This window comes from Schistocerca cancellata, chromosome 1 (genome assembly GCF_023864275.1).
Source record: "Schistocerca cancellata isolate TAMUIC-IGC-003103 chromosome 1, iqSchCanc2.1, whole genome shotgun sequence".
Taxonomy (NCBI): domain Eukaryota; kingdom Metazoa; phylum Arthropoda; class Insecta; order Orthoptera; family Acrididae; genus Schistocerca; species Schistocerca cancellata.
In genome coordinates, this window is record NC_064626.1 from 1073020464 (window position 1) to 1073031401 (window position 10938).

The 10938-nt window shown below is 43.5% G+C and overlaps 1 non-coding gene across 1 annotated transcript; it reads right to left on the reverse strand.

Annotated features, from left to right (window-relative positions):
* Positions 1–10364: 10364 nt before the first annotated feature.
* On the reverse strand, positions 10365–10437 carry Trnas-cga (transfer RNA serine (anticodon CGA)). The gene has a single exon. It is a non-coding gene; the product is annotated as a tRNA-Ser (tRNA).
* Between the last annotated feature and the right edge of the window lie 501 nt (positions 10438–10938).

Below are 10938 nucleotides of genomic sequence, written 5' to 3' on the forward strand. Positions count from 1 at the left end.
AGGGAGAAGAGTGAGATAGAGAGGGGGAAGGAGGAGATAGACATAGACAGGAAGAGAAGGAGATGGATGGCGAGAGGGTCAAGGGAAATTGCCAGAGAAAGGGAACAGGAGGAGATGGAGAAAGGAAAGAGGAGGAGATAGACAGAGAGGGTAGGGATGACGAGATGGACTTAGGAGTGAGGAGAAGATGGAATTAGAGGGTGTAAAAGGATATTGACAGAGGTGAGAGGAGCGGATGGGCAGAGAAAGGGGCAGGAGAAGATGGACAGAGAGGGCAAGAAAGAGGACATGGACAAAGAGAGGTGAAAGGAGGAGCTGAACTAATAGAAGATTGGAATAAATACATACTCAGACAACACTGACTACTCAGCTAGTTGTAAATAAATAGTGTGTGGAGATACCAACAATCAAGTGGTCATTGCAAATATCACGTCAACGAACAAATTAAAAGATACACTCGCTTTCGTTTCTAACTACAAAAATCCAATATCATCAATAAAGAACAATCAAAGACGTTAGGAGTGTGCCGGTTTTAGAGCACGTGCTTACTAAATAAGTAGAGCTGACGTGACTGGTTCGGTTAAAAATACCACCCCAACAGTTCGACTGCCTACAACAATTTATGAACAGAAAGACAGAAACGGAGCGTGTTTTACTTGCACGATCGTTCCCATAAACTGCAGCTCTACTGTTCTCCACGTAGAAAGTTACTCGTATTGCAACCACTTCAGTTGCGCATGACAAACTGGGCAACTTAGCATCGCGTGTTCGAAAGCTGTTAAGATGAGCGCATCTGTAAGCGATTACCAGCTGAGAAACTGTCGAGTGACAGCGGCACGTGAGAAATCCAGCTATCTGTAAGAAACCGTGACGCTGTCTCTCCTATCGGAACTTCATGAAACTATAGGCACTGAAGCGGGAATATTTTTCGATGTCCCACAATAAACTCAGCATTTTTTTAACCAAAAGTAGCAGAGAAAAAAATGTGTTACCTTAAATATTGAACGCCACTCGTATATAGTACATCAGCCAAAACATTACGACCACCTGCTTAACAGCGTTTTTGCACCACCTTCGGAACGCGGTGTAACAGCGATTCTGTGTGACATAGAGTCGATAAGTCCTCGGTAAGTTTCCGAAGGGATGTGGCGCCAGATGTATGTGCTGAGGTCACGCGATTCTCGTGATTATTGAGCCGATGGGTTGAGGGTGCATCACAGATGTGTGCCAGACATATGCTTCCTGACAAAAACAACTGGCACTGGGTTGGAGTTGACATCCGAGCTGACTCCACCCGCCGGCCGCTGTGACCGAGCGGTTCTAGGCGCTTCAGTCCGGAATCGTGCTGCTGCTGCGGTCGCAGGTCCGAATCCTGCCTCGGGCATGGATGTGTATGATGTCTTTAGGTTACTTAGGTTTACGTAGTTCTACGTCTAGGGGACTGATGACCTCAGATGTTAAGTCCCATAGTGCTTAGAGCGATTTGAACCATTTTGACCTCACACGTTTTCTACTGGGGACCGGTCTGAGGATTTTGGTGTCACCGGAGTATCTCAACATCACCCAGACAGTTTGTAGAGACACATACCATGTGTGGACTAGCATTGTCCTGCTGAAAAATGGCCAACGATACTGTCGCGTGAGAGGTAACAAACGAGGACGCAGCATATCCGTGACGAGCCGTTGTGCCCTCAGAGTCCCCTCAGTCACCTCCAGTGGTGATCTACAGCTACACCCGATGGCTCTCTGCAGCATAATTCCCCTCACCAAAACATACGAAGAATGCTTCCTCTCGAAGTAGCCACTATACTCGCCGAGGATGGCTCCCCAAATCACCATCAAAGTGGCCGACGAGAGTCGTCCGGGATAGTGCATGAACGAAGTTTGTCACTGAATAAAATGCGACGCCATTTATCTGCAGTCCATGCTTCCCGGTCACGGCAGCACTCCAAATGCAACCGTTTGTATTGCGGTGTTTCAGCCAGCCCACGCATGTGACTGTAATTTCCCAGACCGACTACTGATAGTCTCCAGCCAATGGTGCAGGATGACACAATGTTGCAGGGAATCCAGTACTTGTTCTCGGATGGCAGGTACAGATGTGAAGTGGATGCTATGTGCTTGGTCCACCGACGACGATCCTCCCTCGTGCTGCTCAGATATGATCGACTGGAAGCTTGACGACCAGTATGCCTGCCCTCACGTTTCCCAAGCAGCCCAGCATCGGGCTACTGTCACATCCAGATGCCCCACAAACTCTAGACATTGCACGATTCGACCAGATGGCGAAATGGGAACCCACAATGTGGCCTCTTTTAAAATCTTTTAGCTGTTGATAAGTCTGTCTCAAACCAGTACGCGGCGTCTACGTGTCCTTCATAGCGAGCACTCAACATCTGACATCTTCCACGCCCGTTATATAGCCTACCAAGCCTGGTAACAACACAAACTACGCCAAATGCTCTCTGGTGGCCGTTCTATCTGACGCAGAGAATTGCTATCCTAATCATTTACATTCTCTCCAAATGGTGTGTAAGTGTACAAAGTTAAACTGACATCCAACCATGTGTTCTGAGTATTATACTTTTTTGTCAAGCAGTGCATATATACAATGATGAGCCAAAACGTTATAACCACAGCCCAACTGAAAGCCGTCTGATTACGTTAAGGGAACATGACTCTAAGAAATGTATGCAAACGGAGCAGAGACGAGTGGCGAATCATTCTGGCTACAATACATCTGTAACAACATCTAAGGCGCTGCGGTCATGGACTGTGCGACTGGTCGCGGCGGAGGTTCGAGTCCTCCCCCGGGCATGGGTGTGTGTGTTTGTCCTTAGGATAATTTAGGTTAAGTAGTGTGTAAGCTTAGGGACTGATGACCTTAGCAGTTAAGTCCCATAAGATTTCACACACATTTGAACATTTTTTTGAACAACATCTAAAAACACACCAAACTGTGCACGCAGAGGACACCTTTTACAACCACTAGTCGTTCCCTTTCCTGTTCGACTCGCAAAAGAACTCCATACGAGTTCTAGGTCTAGGGGTAGCGTCTTCGATTCTTAATCAAAACATCTTCGGTCCCCGATTCGAATCCCGGCGCAGCTTAAATTTTGATTAATAATCAGTATTGGCGGCCGAAAACTTCCGGCATAAGAAGTCACCCTCATTCTGCCAACGTCCTTGTCAAAGAGGGTGGAGGAGCGGCGAGAGGTTCAGCGCGCTCTCTTGCCCGCGGGGCGGGAAACTACCCCTAAAGGCGGAAGAATCAGCAATGATCAGCGGCGTGAGGATGCAGAAGGCGATAGAAACCGCTGCACTAAAGACACATAAGGTGTATCCACAAGACATGTGGCATGTAATTGAAAAAGTGTCATAATGATCTCTCCATTGACAAAAGATTCCAGAATAGTCTCCCATTCGGATGTTCGGGAGAGGACTGCCAAGGGGGAGGTTACCACGAGAAAAAGATTGAATATCCAACGAAAAGATAACGTTCTACGAGTCGAGGCGTAGAATGTCAGTAGCTTGAACGTGGTAGGGAAACTAGAGAATCTGAAAAGGGAAATGCAAATGCTCGTTCTAGATACCGTAGGGGTCAGTGAAGTGAAGTGGAAAGAAGACAAGGATTTCTTGTCAGATGAGTAAAGGGTAATATCAACAGCAGCAGAAAACGGTATAACGGGAGTAGGATTCGTTATGAATAGGAAGGTAGGGCAGAGAATATGTTGTTCATGTTCTTGTCTGGGACGACAGCAAACCAACACCGACAACGATAGTTCAGGTATACATGCCGACGTTGCAAGTTGAAGATGAAGAGATACACAAAGTCTATGAGGATATTGAAAGGGTAATAAAGTATGTAAAGGGGGATGAAAATCTAATAGTCATAGGGGGCTGGAGGAGGAGGAGGAGGAGATTAGTGTTTAACGTCCCGTCGACAACGGGGTCATTAGAGACGGAGCACAAGCTCGGGTGAGGGAAGGATGGGGAAGGAAATCGGCCGTGCCCTTTCAAAGGAACCATCCCGGCATTTGCCTGAAGCGATTTAGGGAAATCACGGAAAACCTAAATCAGGATGGCCGGAGACGGGATTGAACCGTCGTCCTCCCGAATGCGAGTCCAGTGTGCTAACCACTGCGCCACCTCGCTCGGTCGAGGGGGGGGGGGGGGGGCTGGAATGCAGTTGTAAGGGAAGGGGAAGAAGAAAGGTTATAGAAGAATATGGGCTTGGGACAAGGTGTGTGACAGGAGAAAGACTAATTGACTTCTGTAACAAATTTCGGCAAGTAATAGCGAATACTCTGTTCAAGAATCGCAAGAGGAGGAGGTATACTTGGAAAAGGATGGGTGATACTGGAAGATTTCAGTTAGATTACGTCATAGTCAGACAGAGATTCCGAAATCAGATACTCGACTGTAAGGCGTACCCAGGAGCAGATACAGACTCAGATCACAATATAGTAGTGATGAAGAGTAGGCTGAAGTTTAAGACATCAGTCAGGAAGAAACAATACGCAAAGAAGTGTGTACGGAAGTACGAAGGAACGACGAGATACGGTTGAAGTTCTCTAAGACTGTAGATACAGCAATAAGGAATAGCTCAGTAGGCAGTACAGTTGAAGAGGAGTGGACATCACTAAAACGGGCCATCACAGAAGTTGGGAAGGAAAATATAGGCACAAAGAGGGTAACTGCGAAGAAACCATGGGTAACAGAAGAAATACTTCAACAGATCGATGAAAGGAGGAAGTACGGAAATGTTCGGGAAACTCAGGACTACACAAATACTGAGGAATGAAATAAATAGGAAGGGCAGGAAAGCTAAGACGAAACGGCTGCAGGAATGATGTGAAGACATCGAAAAAGAAATGTCTGTCGGAAGGACAGACTAAGCATGCAGGAAAGTCAAAAGAACCTTAATAGCAAGGGTGATAAGGTTAAGAGTGCAACGGAAATTCCACCGTTAAATGCAGAGGAGAGAGCGGATAGGTGGAAAGAATAGATTGAAAGCCTGTACGAGGAGGAAGATTTGTCTGATGTGATAGAAGAAGGAACAGCAGTCGGTTTAGAAGAGAGAGGGGATCCAGTATTAGAAGCAGAATTTGAAAGAGCTTTGGAGGACTTAAGATCAAATGAGGCAGCACGGATAGATAACATTCCTTCAGAATTTTTTAAATCATTGGGGGAAGTGGCAACGAAACGACTATTCACGTTGGTGTGAATAATGTATGAGTCTGGCGACATACCATCTTACTTTCGTAAAAGCATCATCCACACAATTCCGAAGATAGCAAGAGCTGACAACTGCGAGAATTATCGCACAATTAGCCTCACAGCTCATGCATCCAAGTTGATTACAAGACTAATATACAGAAGAATGGAAACGAAAATTGAAGATGCGCTAGATGACGATCAGTTTGGCTTTAGGAAAGGCAAAGGAACCAGAGAGCACTTCTGACGTTGCGGTTGTTAATAGAAGCAAGACTAAAGAAAAATGAAGATAGTTCATAGGATTTGTCGACCTGGAAAAAGCGTTCGCCAATGAAAAACGGGGCAAGATATTCGAAACTCTGAAAAAAGTAGGGTATACTATAGGGAGAGACGGGTGACATACAATACGTACAACAGCCAAGAGGAATTAATAAGAGTGGGCGAACAAGAACGAAGTGCTCGTATTAAAAAGGGTGTAGGACAAGGATGTAGCCTTTCGCACCGACTGCTCAATCTGTACAACGAGGGAGCAATGATGGAAATAAAAGACACGTTCATGAGTGGAATTAAAATTAAAGGTGAAAGGATATCAATGATACGATTCGCTGATGACATTGCTATCCTGTGTGAGAGTGAAGAAGAATTACATGACCTGCTAAAAGGCAAGAACAGTCTAATGAGTACAGAGTATGGATTGAGAGTAAATCGAAGAAAGACGAAGGTAATGATAAGTAGTAGAAATGAGAACAACGTGAAACTTAACATCAGGATTGATGGTCACAAGTAGATGAAGTTAAGCAATTCTGCTACCGAGGCAGTAAAATAACCTATGACGGACGGAGCAAGTAGGAAATCGAAAGCATGCTAGCAGTGGCAAAAAGGGAACGCCTGGCCAAGAGAAGTCTACTAACATCAAATATCGGCCTTAATCTCACGAATAAATTTCTGAGAATGTACGTCTAGAGTTCAACATTGTATGGTAGTGAAACATGGACTGTGAAAAAACCGGAACAGAAGAGGATTGAAGCATCTAAGATGTGATGCTGCAGACGAATGTGGAAAATTAGGTGGACTGATAAGGTACGGAATGAGAAGGTTCTCTGCAGACCGCGCGAGGAAAGGAATAAATGGAAAACACTGACAAGGAAAAGGGACGGGATGGTAAGACATTTGTTAAGACATCAGGGAATAACTTCCATGGTACTAGAGGGAGCTGTAGAGGGCAAAAACTGTAGAGGAAAACAGAGTTTGGAATACAGCCAGAAAATAATTGAGGACGTAGGTTGCAAGTGCTACTCTGGGTTCAAAAATGGTTCAAATGGCTCTGAGCACTATGAGACTTAACATCTGTGGTCATCAGTCCCCTAGAACTTACAACTAGTTAAACCTAACTAACCTAAGGACATCACACACATCCATGCCCGAGGCAGGATTCGAACCTGCGACCGCTGCGGTCACGCGGTTCCAGACTGAAGCGCCTAGAACCGCATGGCCACACCGGCCGGCGCTACTCTGGGATTGAAGAGATTGACACAGGAGAGGAATTCGTGGTGGTCGCATCAAACCAATCAGAAGACTGATGACACAAAAAAAGAGTAACGTGCCATCCATTACACTAAGTATAAATTCCGTATCCTCCTACAGTAACTCGTACACGCTTTATCGTACATTACAGCGTCATCAGAAATTTCAATTTTTTCTTGTTTTGGTCCGTGCTACCTCCTCTCAAAATACGGAAAGCAAAGAGTGTGCAGAAGAAGAGATTTGTTTCACAGTGTCGAAGATGAAGAAGTGCTCATAGCTCTTAAGCTATTTATTTCAGAGCCCATGTTTACTAGGGTTTTTTGCTTTGAATGATCAGACATCAGCATCACTTCATCTGACCATGCTGAGACCATGGTGGGGAGAGGGCATGAACCCTCGCATCCCATCTCCGCAGCGAAATACAGTTACATATCTAAATAGCCAAATAATTTCTGATCTTTTTTTTTCAGCATCAAAATCCAAAAGTTCGTTTAAGAACTGGCCCACCCGTCATTATCGTAAATTTTAATTGATGTTATAAATCATTCACAAGGATATTTTAGAACGAGTGACAGCATATTTCTCTATAAATCGTTAAATACCACTGTTTGCTTATAAACTATTAATAATAAATTGGGAATTTGTATTTGTTAAACATGAGTTTTAGCTGAAATACTAGACCAGAAATCCTGAAGTATAAGCGAGTCTTATTTCGGACCCTTCTTGCTCCTGTCACCCACAGATGGCTGCATTACAGAAAGCGAGTGCTTACTACCTTCGCAGATGGCTGCAGTGTAAAGTCGACCAAAGTTCGATCTGTGAACAAAGGTTTGTTACTGCCAACAATAGATTACTGTAAGGTTAAAAATAGCTACAGGGTCATCAACTAATTATTTTTCACATCTAAGATATTCAAACATTTCTAAAATTTCTGCAAAACACATCGGTAGGGTGAAAAGTGCGATGTTTACTTTGTTTGTTGAGGTTAATACGATAGAAACGTTGTAAAACGTAATCCAGTTAAACTGACATCGCATACGGCTACAGGGTAATAGAAATTATGAGTCAGTGTCCACATATAGGTTAATACGATAGAAACGTTGTAAAACGTAATCCAGTTAAACTGACATCGCATACGGCTACAGGGTAATAGAAATTATGAGTCAGTGTCCACATATACAAGTATTAGTGCCTAAAATTCTGAAGTATTTATAACAGTGCTAAACTTTGATATGTACTGACAGCTGACGTTTTAGAACTTAGACCCAACAACCCAGTATCGTAATACTAACCTGACCAGGCTTATAACTTGCAGACAATGCGTGTTACCTAAGCAGGTAAATAAGCACACAGAATGTAACTAATTAGGCCTACTACTAATGTAAATCACAACATGCCCTCATATGAAATACTCCTGTTCAAATTGTTCTCAAGCACCATTTTAGAAGGAACACGGAAACTGCATCGTGTTATGTACTAGAAAAAATATAAACGACGCTACTGATTGCCAGTTATTGTTATTGCTACAAATGACACTGACCTACTGAAGGCTACGTACAAAAACAGCAGTTTGCAGTCTAAACGCATCCTAAAAGCTTTTTAGACTGTATTCTAGCAACGTGAAAAGTACGTATTCGTGTAGGAGTGGTATCTAAGTACGTAAAGTGTGCATTAAATCTGTTGTGTTGCATTTCTGGGGACTATGTCTCTCAAAAATAAAAACATGTAACCAACTGCACCACCACAAACACATGCACAACACAGTTGCCTCATTAGTGAAGGAAGAAGTACGGTGCTTTTACAACCAAAATATCACTTAAACTGCAGAAGGCTGGAACTCCTTGTAAATTCTCGATGTAAGACGGTAACAGTGAGAGATGTGACATTTCTAAACAGCCGGCCAGTGTGGCCGAGCGGTTCTAGGCGCTTCAGTTTCTAACCGCGCGACCGCTACGGTCGCAGGTTCGAATCCTGCTTCGGGCATGGATGTGTGTGATGTCCTTAGGTTAGTTAGGTTTAAGTAGTTCTAAGTTCTAGGGGACTGATGACCACAGATGTTAAGTCCCATAGTGCTCACAGCCATTTCTAAACACAGAGGCATGGTCGATACCTCCGAAAAACTAACTATTGTATATCATGAGATGTCTCACACTTCGCAAGCACAAATTAAATACCGTCGCATTTAAATTGTTTGTAAAACTCATTAAAATAGATGTTTATCATAACATAAACAAAATCGTTGGAAAAATTTCACTTCGCACACTTTGCAAGTACAATTAACCTTCGGAAACACGCGTAGTACAAGACTTTGTATGACCGCTCTCCACAGCTATAAATGCTAAACAGTCTCTTTGACGTATAGACATATAGATGTGGAAGTCGTCACGTTCTAAAATTTAGTGGGTCATAACCCAAATGACGTTAGAGTTTCTACCAACTGACGATGCTTTTTCAGCTGAAATATATGCTTCACATGAAGCCCTCAACCACTTTATTCATGTTAGGACTTCCAATAAGCAACCCTCAAACAAAATAGATGTAAATATACGAAGTATATGGTACCTCAACATTGCGGTGTAACAGCACGACAGTGCCGATTTGCACAGACGAAGATATTAACGTCGTAATACAGGGAAAACACAGAATAAATAACGTGATTACAACAGCAATAGCGGGCGCGAAATTACCAACAATTTTTGAAGTGATGTAATTATATTCCATAACGGAGGGTCGAAAAGAAAGATGCAAGTCATCATGTATATACCTAAATAGTCTTGCACGGGGATCAAACACACGATCCTTCTGCAGTGATCTTCAGCCAGCTAATACCACATTATTTCGCCATGGAAAAAGTAAAAAGTTTCCTCTAGTCACATGTCTGGGTACTTTATGAAAAGTGATCGCCACAGAGTAGAGCTGAACGCATCGTAAATTCTGTTAGATTCTTGCACAGGGTCACAGCACACGAGTCATCCTCTTCCGAGCTATAAGACTGTATCGTACCCTTAATTTGGATTCTGCATGCAGTATATTCTATCCCAATATGTACGAGCTGCAAGTAAAGTTCTGGCGATAAGAATACAACAACCATACGCCACTGATGGAATATCACCTTGGCTTGCAACTGTAATTCAAAGTGCTCCATATTAGCCTGCTGCCATATTCCAATGGCGAGCCTCTCTCTCTCTCCGTACAAAAGAAAGTTAATATATGTGTGGTGCTCCGCAGTAATAAGCCCCTAAGCACGGTCAGTACGTTACGTATATGAAAGTAAAGAAAACTGTAAAAGTAGGACCTCAAACTAAGATGAGGGGTCGGTAAGCTTTCAAGTACCTAGTTTCAGCCACTTTTCAAGGGCATAAAAATATCCACATCCTACATACAAATATCATCATAAATGAGAGGCTTTTTAGGAATTTTGTAGGGCAAGGAATAAGAAAGCATAAAACATTATCAAATTTTATTAATTCTTGCATGTACATTCATATACGGAATACATCTTTATACGTATATTGAAGATGAGGAGGGGAGGAAAGGAAAGGAAAGGGGAGGGGGGGGGAGAGGATCACTGCTGTCAGTTGCATCGGGACATGACACGGAATCACCGGCGATGAGTAAGGTATGTACCGGACCAGGATTCGATCCTGGGATCTCCTGCTTTCGAGGCAGATGCGTTAACCACTGCGCCATCCGGAAGACAACGTTATCACAACTGCACAGACTACCTCGGCACGCCTCACTGCCGGTCCACACTGCCACCGAGCGCCACCTACACGCAGTCCCTGTCCATTGACTCCATATTCGCTCTCTGAGATTCCCACATGAGGTCTGACGTATTAGTGCATAGGCACTGAAGAAGATGGATCCATTGCCCACCCAGGCCAGTTTCCTTTCTTTCCCTCTGCACCTTCAATTTATATATAATGAATTTATATATAATGAATATATAACCACACGTCGGAAAGAAGAGACACCACGCATTCACATAATTTAATTGGCCTAGCTGGGCATTGGATCATCTTATTTCCTGCATAACACTATTGTAATAACATTCCACATCTTCTTTCTGTACGCTACCGGCTCTCCTGCTGCACAGAATTTAAAACGAATAGCCTTCAAATGTGAATAGCCTTTAAATGTTGTTATTCCGATGGTATTAGGTTCTGCAAATAGTTGTTCTCTTCTAGGTGTACAATA